The 14,573-nt window shown below is 35.8% G+C and overlaps 1 protein-coding gene across 3 annotated transcripts in view; it reads left to right on the plus strand.

The window, feature by feature from the left end:
* The first annotated feature begins 4,486 nt into the window (after positions 1 to 4,486).
* Positions 4,487 to 14,573, plus strand: part of LOC110295968 (contactin-6) — a 355,090-nt gene continuing 345,003 nt past the window's right edge. For all 3 annotated transcript variants that reach the window (XM_021164391.2, XM_029478903.1, XM_021164390.2), the window contains exon 1: positions 4,487 to 4,874. The gene's annotated coding sequence lies outside the window, so the exon portion shown is untranslated. The remainder of the gene's footprint in view (positions 4,875 to 14,573) is intronic.

Below are 14,573 nucleotides of genomic sequence, written 5' to 3' on the forward strand. Positions count from 1 at the left end.
CTGGAAAGCATTTAGAAATAGCTGGAGGAATAAAATTGGAATTTTTTATGGGAGAAATTTTAATATGGGATTAAGCACAAGTGTTAAGAAAAAGAGGAATTCTCCGAAGCAGGTAATAATATGGGCTTCTTTTCCAGCTGACAGTAGGCAAATGTAAGGTGAAAATAAGATGTGATCATGAGTGAGAATGAGATTCCCAAAGATAAATAAGCTCTTATTGTTCTTAGCATTAGCCACATATATGCTAATGCCACCATATATGTTGTAGCCCTCTGTTATATCTCAGAAGGTGGCTGAGAACTCCCCCATACTGACATACACACATGCATGCATATATACACACACAATCACACACAAACATACTTTTTCTTCACTTTATAAGCAAAGTAACTGAGGTTGCTATAGACAAGGAGTTGGGTGGAACTACAGCCTGATAAAAGGAAACTGCAGGTCACTGCGATTGCACAAGGAGTTGAATTCATAGTCTTTCCTGGCTGAGAATCCTGGAAAAGTACAGGTGTATGGATGGGAAAGGGAAAAGGACTTAAGCAGTTACTAAATTTGGTAGAATTCTTGCAGCCTTTGTGAGAAGAAATTCAGCCACTTTCCTGAGCTAAAGGATCCTTTCCAAGGCTTTCCCTCTTGCTTCAATTGTTTGCATTTGATGACTTTCAAATAACTTCTAAAAATGTCATTTATTTTTATTGTTCTTCTCTTATGCGTATGTACCAGGTACATGGCTCCTCTTCACAGAAGAAGGTGTATCCCTGTACCTAGAGTAACAGATGATTGCCAGTCACCATATGCTGAGAATTGAACCTGGGGCCTTTGTAAGAACAGTCATTCCTCTTAACTGCTGAGCCAACTTTCCAGCTCCAAACTGAATAATTTTACTGAATACCATTTTGCATGTTTAAATGTTTCTCTCATACACTTTTGTGAAATTTCTATTCATAGTTTTGTTCATTTTAAAGTACTTGTTCATCTTATTATTATTGAGTTGTAAGGGTTATGTCATTGTATACATAAAAATTAGTTACTGTCTTGGTTATTTTCTATTGCTGTAATAAAATACCATGACCAAAGGGAATTTATAAAAGAATGCATTTAGCTTGGCTTACAGTTTCTGAAGTTTAGAATCTTTGATGGCACAGCAAAGGCATGATGTCAGGAACGCTGAGAACTTAAGTGTTGAACTGCAAGCAGGAAATAGACATAAAATTGGGCATGGCACTTCTGCAAGCTCAAAGCCCACCCTCAGTGTCACACCTCCACCATGAAGTCCATCCATTCTAATGTAGCAAACAGTTTTACCAACTGAGGACAAAGTGTTCAACCAGGAGAACATATGGGAGCCATTATTACTCAAACTACCACAGTCATTTTTAATTTTGATGAAGTAAAAATTTCTGTGTGAGTGTGTGTGTGTGTGTGTGTGTGTGTGTGTGTGTGTGTGTTTTACTTAGATCAGTTATAAAGACATTTATTTTTTCCTCCACTAATAAAATATTTGTTTCTATTTTCAATGTATTTGTGGAATGTATGGAGTGAAGTAAACATTTACTTCTTAAAAATGTTTATGCATTAGTTCAAATACCACTTCTTGAATTATAATGCTTTTGGTTTGAATTTACTTTTTACCTATATCTAAATACAATTGACCATATATGTGAGGACCATTTTGTGGAAATTGCAGAGGGTCTAATTTTTTTCCAGCCATTGCAATGCTCCTATGATTACTTAAACTGGCTAAAAATCAAACAGTAAACTCTAACCTTCTGGTATTTGTAATTTCAATTTAGTTTTTTGTTTCTTCATTTGTTTATTTCTTGATATACCCTTATTTTACCATTTTCTAATTGCCCCCCCCCCAAAAAAAAAACCTGTTGGACTATCTAGAGTATGTAAAATTTAAAGTCTTTTGGGAGATGATATATTTCTTCACTTATTTGGAAAATTTTTCAATATCTCCAGAAATTTTTTGATAATTTACAGCAATAGGAAATACCTTTACATTTACCCTGATGAAATACCTTTACATTTCTTTCTTAAGAACATTAAAAAAAAAAGATAGTCAACTGTCTTGGAGCTTGAGGGAGTTGTCAGAGGCTGGAGAAAGGGGCTATTACTTACACCAAGTGAATTCCACCTCTTGAAAAAAAATTATGTGCTATAAAGTGACTTTTTTCTCATATATCCATAACAAAGATGAGTTAAAATTTTTTTTCATGTCTACAAAGCTAAAGTTTAAGGAAATATTTAGACTTTATTTCAAGATAATATATTGCAATCAACCTTTCCTCAAATTGGTCCTACCATCAGTTGGAGAAAAAATGTATGTATTAAGAAAAATCCATCACAATAGTATAAAATGGTGGTAAGCATGCGGCCTCCCAACACTTGAGAGACTAGAGTTAGAAGCTAGGTCGTCATCATGAAACCCTGTCTTAACTAAAAAATAAAATAAATAAAATAGAACAAAATAAAACCAACAACAACCAAAAAGAATCATCTTCACTATGAACCTCTTGGTGATAGAGTTTACCTATATGGACAGATGAGCTGCTGGATAGACTAAGTCAAAGAGAAACACAATCCATGAGCATCAGAACATCCAGTTGTACAGACCTTGCTTACCAGACAAATCCAAGTCAGGTTAAAATTGGAGGGATGGGGTTGGATCCATGGTCAAAAGCTCTGACCCAGAATTGTTCTAGTCTAAAGGAACTGCAGGGACAAATATGGAGAAGAGCAAAAGAGAAAAGAGGTCCAGTGACAGGCACAAATTGGGATCCACCTCAACCGGAGTTCCCAACGCCTGACTGATGCTGTGGTATGCTTGCAGACGGGAGCCTACCATGGCTGCCCTCCAAAAGGCCCAACAAGTAACTAAGAGTTAGGTGCAAATACTAGCATCTAACCAATGGACAGAAGTTGGGACCCCTGTGGTTGAATTAGGGAAAAGCTATAAGCTGAGGAGGAGGGTGACCCATAGGAAGTCCAGCAGACTCAACTGGCCTGGACCCCTGAGATCCCCAGACACTGAACTACCAACCAGGCTGCACATACCAGCAGATATGGGGCCCCCAGCACATATGGCAGAGGACTGCCCAGTCTGGCCTCAGTGAGAAAATATGTATCTAACCCTCGAGAGACTTGAGGTCTCAGGGAGTGGGGAGATCTGGTGAGTTAGGGGAAGGGGGTAGGGACATTCTCTTGGAGACAAGGGGAGAAGGTAAAGGATTGAGAGTGGTTTTCGAGGGGGGGGGGATGGCAGACCAGAATGGAGGTGAAGACTGGACTGTAAAAATGGATTATAGAATAAAACAAAGTTACCTTTCGACAGAAGTTCATTGGATTTGTGGTTTTAGTTTTCCTAGTATCCATATCCTTGTATTTAAACTTTCAGTGGGGCCTAGCAAACACAGAAGTGGATGCTCACAGTCAGCTTTTGGATGGATCACAGAGTCCTCAATGGAGGAGCTAGAGAAAGTACCCAAGGAGCTAAATGGATCTGCAACCCTATAGGTGAAACAACATTATGAACTAACCAGTACCCCCAGAGCTTGTGTCTCTAGCTGCATATGTATCAGAAGATAGCCTAGTTGGCCATCATTGGAAAGAGAGGCCCATTTGTTGTGCAAACTTTATATGCCTCAGTACAGGGGAACGCCAGGGCCAAGAAGTGGGAGTGGGTGGGTAGGGGAGTAGCAGGGAGGGTATGGGGGACTTTTGGAATAGCATTGGAAATGTAAATGACGAAAATACCTAATAAAAAAATTAAAAGTAAAGAATATGTCTTTGTGTCAGGACCTAAAAATGTTCTCATGTTTTAGGCATGTTTGTACACATTAGGATCTTTATGTACATGCATGTGCTCTATATGTGTGTGTTATTTTTCAAGCTGTTAGTCTCTTCAAAAAACATGCCAGGACACAGACATATTAAAAAGTTTAGTCAGAGAGCTCCATGTGAAACACAAAAAGTATTAAAAAAAAAAAAGGAAGAAAAAAAAAAGCAGAGCTATAACACAAACACCTGCAAACTCCTTCTTAATCCAGGAAACTGGAAACAAACTGTTTCTGAGAGCAACAGTATTTCTCTTGACTATTTGAGTCTACTTTATGTCATTTGCTATCTTTAAGAACCCTAATGCACATTAGTTTTTTCATTTTGAAGGGTATAGCGGTAGCCCTTTGATTTTATGTCCCCCTTCTCATCACTTTAACTAGCACCAGGAGCTGCCGGCATGCTTCAGAAAGCTTACATTTGAACACAGTCTAAATCTGTTCAGACCCTTGACCGGCTTAATCTTTGCTTGTAAATGACAATGTAGAGGAAGAAAGAAAAAAAAAAAACTACTTCCTTTCCTGTTGGATACCTAATAAGTAGTTAGTCTGACCCAGTTTTCAATAAGAGCGATTTTCTGATGACCCAACAGGAGTGACTATATCTAGTCAAAGAATGAGGGGGGTGAATTTAATCTTTTATGCCACTGGAATGGCAGCTGCTCCCAGCTGCCCGAGTCTGTGAAGGATGAGGAAGACAGAACTGCCTTTCAGTGTGCAGAGAATTTTCCCTTTGAATATTCCAAACGGGAGCTTTGCACATGTGCCTCAAGAACTAATTGTCTAGGTTCCGTCAGGAATGCAGCAGGAGAGGAGCGTATTTCATGCTTAAGACCAGAGAGGAGCCACGCAATACTCAGTGGATAAAAGGCTTGCAGTCCCAGCTGGGAAAAAGAGTCCCATTATCTCCCAGCTGCATAGACATTCCATACGGCTTGGTTCTGCCTGGATGCACAGCATGCCTGACTGAGGACTCCAGACAAGAGTTCTGCAGAAAAATTGTAAAGATCCCGAGACATTTCCCTGGTAAGATCCGTAAGTACAGAATTGCGCTGTCTGCTGCAATGAGAATTTTGCTGGGCAAGCTGCAGCTTTTCTTGCTTTCAATCTCTTTGTATTAGTAAAACAGGTAAACGCTGGGTTTGTGTGTTTGGTGGTGGTTGGGGGGGGGTGACTGTTTCATTGATGCTGTGTTTTTATGAAGCTGATGCTTAAAATATGTTTATTCCCTGTGAGAGAAAAATGAATTGAGTCTGTACCGGGGGAGGCAGGATCAAACCAGGCAAAGTAAGATGACAGGTATTATTTTTTTAGTGTTTCACTAGTCTTTGCTGCAGTAAAACTAACGGGCAAGACTGGATGACAGTGCTAATTCTAGTACTTTCTGATAGCTACACACCCTTCCAGTAACGGCAGATCGGAAGATGTGTACTGCGATTTTTTTTTTCCTCCAAAGGCTGAGGGGTGGGGTTTGCAGTGTCTACAGATAATTTAAAGGAACGGTTATAAAACTTTCTTGGGGGAGGGCATTCATAATGAGAGAAACACTAGAGTAGAGGTCAAATGGGTGCACCAAATTTCATCTGACATTTTGGTTGCACCCAGCTTACAGATAATAGCTTGCAGAATCGCCTTTTCTCTCCATTCACAGCAGCTAAGCCTGTTATGATAAGGATCTTTTAATACTTCATGAAAGTTTCAGAACTTGATGGCTTGGGAGCAAAACTTTGCAGAGTTCTGAGATTAGTCACTCTATATGGCTCCAATGTTAACATGATGCTGTAACATTGGAGGTTTGGGGGACATTGTAGTTCATAATTCTTGTTTCTTCCAATGAAAACGACTAAAGTTTAAATAGTCAACATCCTGACTATGTCCTCTGAGAGGCATTCACAGAATGACAAATATTATGGCAAAGATATAATGAGAAAAAAAAACAGAGAGAGAGCAGTGGCATTGTAAAAAAAATCATCTTGAAAATAAGGGATACATAATGTTGTTCTACAGTGACAGTGTTTCTCAAAGATATCTATAAACCAAGGAGCCATATGTTGGCTGTTGAAACTCTTGTTCTGAGCAGCTCTCATTTATCTGATGGATTTGTTCATTATCTTTTAAAGACATTATTGTTGTAATATGTCACCAATTTATGTGCACCACAAACTACAATAAAATAAGATATTTGAGCACTGTTTTTCTACACCCCTACACACGTAAAAAATACATTCCGCAAAACAAACATATGCCCACAAAAAAATGCTGGCACAATTTGTACAGCAAACAAAAATACAGAGACACTTCATGTTTGATGCTTCACAGATTTTGTTTTCCTTAGCTTAATCATGGCTATGCAGTATAAGGATTTTCAATCAAGAAACTTTTATATAAGGCCTTTCTATGAGGCTATATAAATGCATAAGTTATCAACTCTTAGTAAGAGGCTCATCACTTAAAATCAAATTTGTTTCTTACTTCAATTGAGCATTTCTAGTGAAAAGTCATAATTTTATTTTCAAGGTATGTGCATAACTTTCTTTAATGACCAAATTCACTTGGTCACATAGCAGATGATCACACCTTAGTCTGAGCTTCCCCTTCCCATCCCACAGAAACTAATGATGCTGCGCAAACCATGTGGTGACGTATAGCAACTATAGGCTTCTATTCTTTTACTGAGTGAAAATAGTATAAAAGCTGATTGACACCTTTTTATTCTCCTTACAGGAGGGAGGGATTATAAAATATTCACTTAATTATTTAGCTGTGTATGTGTACTGTCACCATGTAAAGTAGAATGTGGTAGCCCAAGCTTTAGTACTTTGTATCATAACCAAATTATAAATGAAACCCTTGGAGAGAGAGACAATTCTCTACAAATAACAATCCTGTGATGTTATTTCTTAATGCTTAAAATTCTAATAATAAAATGACAAGAGGAGAAATGTATTTTATAAAGAATATTTTCTACAATATATCATTTTTTCTAAGAGTAAGGGGGACTTAGTGTGATGGTATCACCAATGATTGACAGATAGCCACATGGAAGAATTATCTCACCCTACATTTTGAAAACCAAACGGAAGTAAAATGAGATATTAAGTTGCAAAAAAATTGGTGTGTATTTGTTTGTAGGTGAAGTACTGGTTTCAGAAAAATAACTCTGTAATTATGAACAAGAACTATGAAAAATAATGATTTCTACTCATTTTAATATGATTTGAATATATCAACCAATTCTCAAATTATGCATTTTAATACATTTTTAAATATTAACAAGTTTTTAAATTACACATCATTGTCAACAGAATCTTGCTTGCTACTCCTCTACGATGCCTGCTCTATGTAATCTCTAGGGGAGGAATTAAAAAGACGTGCAAAGTGAAGTGTAGAGAAAAGATGGCATTTCTTAGCAAGTATAGGAGGTACTCTCAATTGGATCATTATGGCCAGTGGCTAAATGGATATCTGGAAAACAGAAATATCTCATAGTGTGAGAAGGAAGCAGTGGTCAGACAAATGTACACAATTTGTATTTTAAATAGATTTTATTTTATATCTAAAGTTTCTAGAACTGACAACTTTTGTTAGATGCTTATTTTTGTCTAGGTGATTGACAGACCTATTTGGATTGATGCTGGCAGGAGCGAAAACTACTCTGTAAAGCCACTTGCTATACAATAGCCTTCTAAGCTTAAGAGCCTCTGAACCAGGCTGAACAGTGATCTATTAAAGACATTCTTGGCAGTTTAGATGTCAGGTATCCTTTCAGGGCCAGATGACCCAGATCATGTGCCTCTTCCGAACCTTGAAGCTCTAGTCCTGTTTTTATAAGCTGTAGATTATGAGAGTAGTCCATCCTTAAAGTTCTTAGACCTTCTAATCTAACTAGCTACCTAAAAATTCCTATTTCTATACTTGAGCCTCTGAGATCATGTAGAAGGTTGATGTCAAGTCCTGACAATTTCTTTGCTCAAATAGAGTGTAAAAAACTTTAATGTTTCTACTTAGGCTGATTCTCAAACCTAATACAATGATCAACAGGAATAAGATAGGACCATCGAAACGTGAACTGATTGTAAAAGAGATAAAATTTAAAGAACACCTAAGCTTATCAGGTTGAGACTCATAATAATAACACTATTGCACATTAAGCCTCTTCTAACAATTATAATAATAGAAATCACCACACACAAACATATGTATATGTAAATAATTATATATATATCCAAAATGATTATCATAACATACATATTATTGTATATATACATATATATAGTTATGATAAATTATGAAAAATTATTTTAAGTATATAGTCAATATCAGATATATGTATTATTGACATTGTGGCAAATACCATACTTTTATTTTGGATTCATTTCAAATGTGAAAGAATTAACATTTTAACAACAAGCATTTATATCCTGATTCACCATTGATTCTTGTGTGGTTGCGTCCCACATTCAGAAATGAACCTTTAGACTCTTAGACAGGCTCAGGTTCATTCTTTGGTGTGTGCCTGAACATTATTTATTTCATACAGTGAAGACAACTTATCATTTGGAATCAGTCATAATTTCATAAATGTATACATATTTTTAAGCAATACTACTAACATCGCATATAGAGTTGTTACCCAGAAGTTTTAGTTAAGTGTAATATGACTTGTATTTCTCAGATGAATGCGTACATGATATTTAACATTCATAATTTTCCTAAAATATTCCCATTGTTGGCCACTCTAAGAAATGTTTTAAAAAAGAAATGTTTTCTTGCCATTACTTTACAATTTTTTTTTATCTTTTCTTTTTTTTTTTTGGTCAAAAGTATTATAATGATGCTATTACATATAAATTCAAGGGTGCAGTGCAGATAATCTGAAAAAATACTGAGATTTGATTGATCATATAGTGGTCAAGTAAAATCCCTGCTCATTTTTAATATAGTTAATATTAAAATCATAATTTTTTTCCAATATAAGCTGTTAAATGTTAATTTTATAAAATTTAGATCAATGTATTGACCTATTCCAATCTGCAAGTTATTTAGGTATTGTTTCCTGTGCAAAATGAGAAATCAATATCAGAAGTTTTATTATTCTAATAGGTGGTGTTTAGACTGCAATGTTTTTATAATTTTTACTGAGCACTTCAAACAAAACTAAAGAAAATTTAAACCCTTCCCATTTTTGTTATAGTATATTTTGTGTATATTTGTACTACAAGAGGGTGTGTGTGCCCCAATATTACAGAAAGTAACTGACTCTGGTTCTTTTGGAACCAGCCATTTTTCTGAACTACATTGGTGAGGTTTTGATGGATACATGAATAAGACTCTAGCTACATTCTAGCAGGTTTTCTAAGTTCCTATCTTTAGTTTGTCTACCTGATACTCCCGACTACTAAGCTACCAGTTGTTAAACATTTTTTTCCTTTACTTTTTTCTTCCTTTTGGATCACCACTGTGACCATGTTGGTTCTTATTTTTTCATCTTTTATATCTATAAAACATTTCAAATTTGTTTTCATCTTTGTGCTATGTTTTGTTACCTTTCATTATCTCAAGTGGTTTGTTATGATGCTATATTTTCTATTTCAGTGATCATCTCTGAAATGGTTTTATTGTTCTCTACAATTTTGGTTGTCTTTACCACTTGACACTTTCTTTGCCTGTTGAATATCTGCTTTAAAATATGCACAAAAATATTATGATTAGAGATATTAAAACTGCATCAGAGTAGCTTCTCATAACTTTAAATAAACTGTAGCTACTATTATTTAGATGTATGTTTTTCAATTATGTATTTTCATTATTTATTTCCTCCCCCCCCCCTTTTTTTTGGTTTGTTTCAAAATGTGTTCATGAGAGACATATAAAAAGAACAGTAATTTTTTTTTTTTTTAGTGGTAGGTAAAAACTCATAGACTTCACAACAATAAACCCTAGGGTTACCAGACTATCCCCAAAGTACATGTGGGATTTACACATGCCTACACACCCTGCAGGTATCTCACATGAACCAAGTTCATACCTATTATACCTAAGGACCATAATAATGGCAAGTACAATGCATACACTAGTGTTGGAAACATATGGAAGCTTTCTCTCCCAAATTTTGACATGAAATGTTCCAAGAAAAATCCATTTGTTGATATTTTAAAATGCGTTTAAGAATTTCTTAGCAATTTACTTTTGTGCATGAATTCATCTCTTTGCAAAGAATCAAGACGTTAGATATTTCTTATACGATACTTATGTAATTAGAACACTAATATAATGTTATATCTTCAATTTAAAACTACCAAGTTTGTCATCTTGTTTTCCTGAGGAATGGATATTCTGCAACTCTTCAGTTCAGTCAGTGATGTAAGCTATAACAGAGCCTTTAAGTTATATGGCTTCATGGTGGAAACTTGGAGTCAAATCTTTCCCTCTATCAATATTATCTCCTGCTATCTCACAACCCAGCAAGTTTTCAAATAATATATTATCTTAAATAGAATAGAAATATATAAGAAAGACAAAATAAATAAAGTCATGGCAAATTTTCTCCGATTCCCCCTAGAAGTATGTATTTTTCGTTCTTTGGAAACAAAAAAAATCTGTTTCCGGTTGTGTGTTTGACATTATACCTACGCATATTATCTCTGGGGTCAGAAACATTTTTCTATTTTTGTTTGTATCTTCCCAACACTATCACTATGTTTTTTTTTCCTTCTTCTCCTTGTTTCTATAGAACAAGATGTGAATAAAAATCTCCTTGTTTTATGAGTTTCCAATAGGGACTTTGAGATTTGAAGGTATTTTGATATGAGACTTGTGCTCCAAAATTGTGACCCTTGTGATTTATCTCAGCAGAAGCTGTTGGACCTGAATTTGAAAGTGTGTTTGTGTGTGTGTGTGTTTTCAGTGTACGTTGTTATCATGATGTTATATGCCTGTATGCCTTTAACTTCAGCAATTGGATTTCTGAAAGGCTAAGACAATAGATCACAGGTTCTAGATCAGCTTTAACTCAAAATGAGAGCAGTATTCTTGAAAATGGGACTTAGATTTCAAGTGCCACTTGTACTGACCCTTCTCTGTACCTGTCCCAACATAGCAGTGGCATCTCTACATCTCAGTTTCTCCATTCATAACAGAGATAATAACAGTATCGACTTCACAGTATTGTGAAGAAAATTAAATGCCTTAATTTGTGAAAATATCTTGGAAGGAAACCCAGCAATTAATAAGCTCGCTGTGTGTTCATTGGTTCATTATGGCTATATTATTACTACTACTATCATATTTGTCCATTAGCTTTAGAATCAATTGAGTAAAAATAATGTAAAACAATGAACAGAATGAAAATTGTAATCATCATCTTATCAATTGTATTGAGTATTTAGTTGAAAATTAAATTTGATGTGCAAATCACCAAACTGGAAATAAAAATAGTGCTTATGAGAACACTGTGGAAAGATTTAGAGACACTTATGTGTGGGTGTATACAGGCTAAAAATAGCTTCATTGTATATCCAAAAAGCAACTGGATGACCAATAGAGTGTATGTAATTTTCTGATAATAAAAGCAAAGCGTAAACTAGAATGAGAATATACAATAACTACTTTTACCATACAAAGAAATTTATAAAATTTTTGTATAGATGCTTTTGTTCTTTGTTTTATTTTCATTGCAACTAAGCGCAAAGTCAACATGCTAAGAAATGCTTGCTAAGCACAATTTCCTCCCTGTTAATATGGTAAACACAAAACGAAATACAGATTTTGACATGCAATTCAATTTTTTAAAATATTTTTAATTGGATATCTTCCTTATTTACATTCAAATGTTATCGCCTTTCCTAGTTTCCCCTCTGAAAATCACCTATCCCCTCCCTCTCCCCCCTGCTCCCCAATCCTCTCACTCCCATTCCCAGTCCTGGCATTCCCCTATATTGGGACCTAGGGCCTCTCCTCCCATTGCACTTTTATTGCATAATTAACTATTTTTGTTTTAAAGTAACTGTGTCCTGTTGTGGTGTGAATGCAAGATGCTCCCCACAGGCTCCTGCATCTGAACACTTGGTCTCCAGGTGATGGCACTGTTTGAGGAGGATATGGAGCTTTCAGGAGGTGTAGCACTGCTGGAAGGAGTACAAGGCTAGGTGCGGGTTTGGATGGTATATAGCCTAGCTCCCCTTCTTTCTTGCTCTCTTTCTTTCATCTGAGCAAATAAGATGGGACCAGTAAATTTCCTGCTCCTGTCAGTGGGCCATGCTTTTCTCAGTGCCATGGAGAGTAGCTCTCTGATCTGTTAGTCAAAAGAAGTTTTTCCTGAATTGTTTTTTGTACATTATATTATCACAGTAACAGAAAGTGACCAATATATTTCTGCCCTCAAAGTAATACATAAAACTGAAAGCAATAATAAGTTTGAAATTAAAACAGGTGTCTTAAAATAAACATGTATATATATACATATATACATATATATATAAATTTCTAGTCCCCCAGTCACTCATATATATATTTTCAAGACTTAATTTTAATAGAATATTTTCCTTTGTTACTATTATATAGTTAAGCCGTATATTAGGCTTGTATTGTAGGCTATGCATTATTACAATAGTATATATTAAATATATATATTAAATTTTTCATGTTTTCTCTATTTTTACACATTTATACATCAGTTTTGGTTGTTACATGTTTTAATTTTTGGCAGCAATGAACTGCATCTATACAATGAATCTGTATGTATACTTTTATTGCAGTGTGGAGATTTAAATATTTGTGTGAGTGTCATATTTGTGAATCAGTATCCCCATCAATCAGTTTTACCAAATACTAAATTCCTGGAAATTTGTAAATATCTCTTTCTCTATTGAAATATGGAAAACTATTAAAATAATAGTGGAATAACCATAAATTTCTGAAGTGCTTTTTTCTTCATTATTGTAAACTGTGTACATATATTTAATTTGTTCATGCATATGTACATAATAAAAAGACTATTTTAAAATATTAAGTGAATGAAGTGATAGTGATAATACGTTTACATATTTTACTAGCCTGTCACATTGTGCATTGGGCAACTAAGATCAATTTCTATAAATACACATAGATCTTGGTTGATTTGGAAATGTTAGTTCTTTATTGCACATTTTTTTACTAGCATGTATTCATGGGTTAACTATACAAATATTCAGTTGACAGTGTTCATAGTTTGAAAATTACTCTAAAGAACATCAATACTATAATGGTGTATCAACAACTTCCTGTTTGCTTTGTGTTGTCCCAGAATCTTTGTCTTTCAGTTAATGAACTAAATTCATCTGCACCTATTATTTTTTTTTACATATAAAACAATTTTTATTACATCTTTTCCTCAATTACATTTCCAATGCTATCCCAAAAGTCCCCCATACCCTCCCCCCTACTTCCCTACCCACCCTTTCCCATTTTTTTGGCCCTGGCGTTCCCCTGTACTGGGGCATATAAAGTTTGCATGTCCAATGGGCCTCTCTTTCCAGTGATGGCCGACTAGGCCATCTTTTGATACATATGCAGCTAGAGTCAAGAGATCCGGGGTACTGGTTAGTTCACAATGTTGTTCCACCCATAGGGTTGCGGATCCCTTCAGCTCCTTGGGTACTTTCTCCAGCTCCTCCATTGGGGGCCCTGTGATCCATTCACTAGCTGACTGTGAGCATCAACTTCTGTGTTTGCCAGGCCCTGGCATAGTCTCACAAGAGACAGCTATATCTCGGTCCTTTCAGCAAAATCTTGCTAGTGAGTGCAATGGTGTCAGCGTTTGGATGCTGATCATGGGATGGATCTCTGGATATGGCAGTCTCTAGATGGTCCATCCTTTCATCACAGCTCCAAACTTTGTCTCTGTAACTCCTTCCAGAGGGCCCCCAATACTGCAGAATACTGCAGGTGAATTTGTCATAGTGAAAACTTCAAAGAAACGGTAAAAGATAATGCACTATGAGAGATTGGTTTCAAATACACTTGGGAGGGATTTAGCTCCAGGGAAAGAAAGTGTTAAAAGATTGTGAGGAAACCTAAGACAAAAATCGACAGCGAAATCCTGGAAGAAATATTCCAGAAAGAAAAAAATTAAAGTGTTTTCCTATTGCAAGACTGAAATTCATGGTAGCAAAGTGTCTTCAATAGCCAAGAAAGAGGAAAAACAGATGTGGGAGGTAAGTAAAATTTAATAGAATATATACATAATGATTTATAATTATATTGCTAGTCAGCTAGTGAATGGATCACAGGGCCCCCAATACTGCAGGTGAATACTTCACCTGCAGTACCCCAATACTTCTCTGAAAGAAGAGCTTTGTCTGAGTCCTGTGCGCATCCCTATGACTCGCTTCACTTTTGCTTATAGATGATTGCAAATTTTCTTCTTCTCTCTTCTGTCTTGTTTCCTTTCTCCATATATTTTAACTTTAAACTCTCTACTGTACTTTAAATAACTACACACTATAGATGGAGTGAAGTTGGACCTTAAAAACACACTTAGAAGACTTATTATCTGCAGGTAACCAAGGTCTCCTAAGGCTTCACCAAGGCCATATGTTCTTGGGTTATTTGAACTTCAGCACCTCCAGAACTCAGAGTCTATGGGCATCTCAGGCCTGGAGATGCTGACGTGAAGCCTTCAGTGGAAAGACTTTCCTGAAGAATACTAGGTACTTCCCTTCGCTTGTCCATACTTGCCTGCTGACT

This window comes from Mus caroli, chromosome 6 (assembly GCF_900094665.2).
Source record: "Mus caroli chromosome 6, CAROLI_EIJ_v1.1, whole genome shotgun sequence".
NCBI lineage: Eukaryota > Metazoa > Chordata > Mammalia > Rodentia > Muridae > Mus > Mus caroli.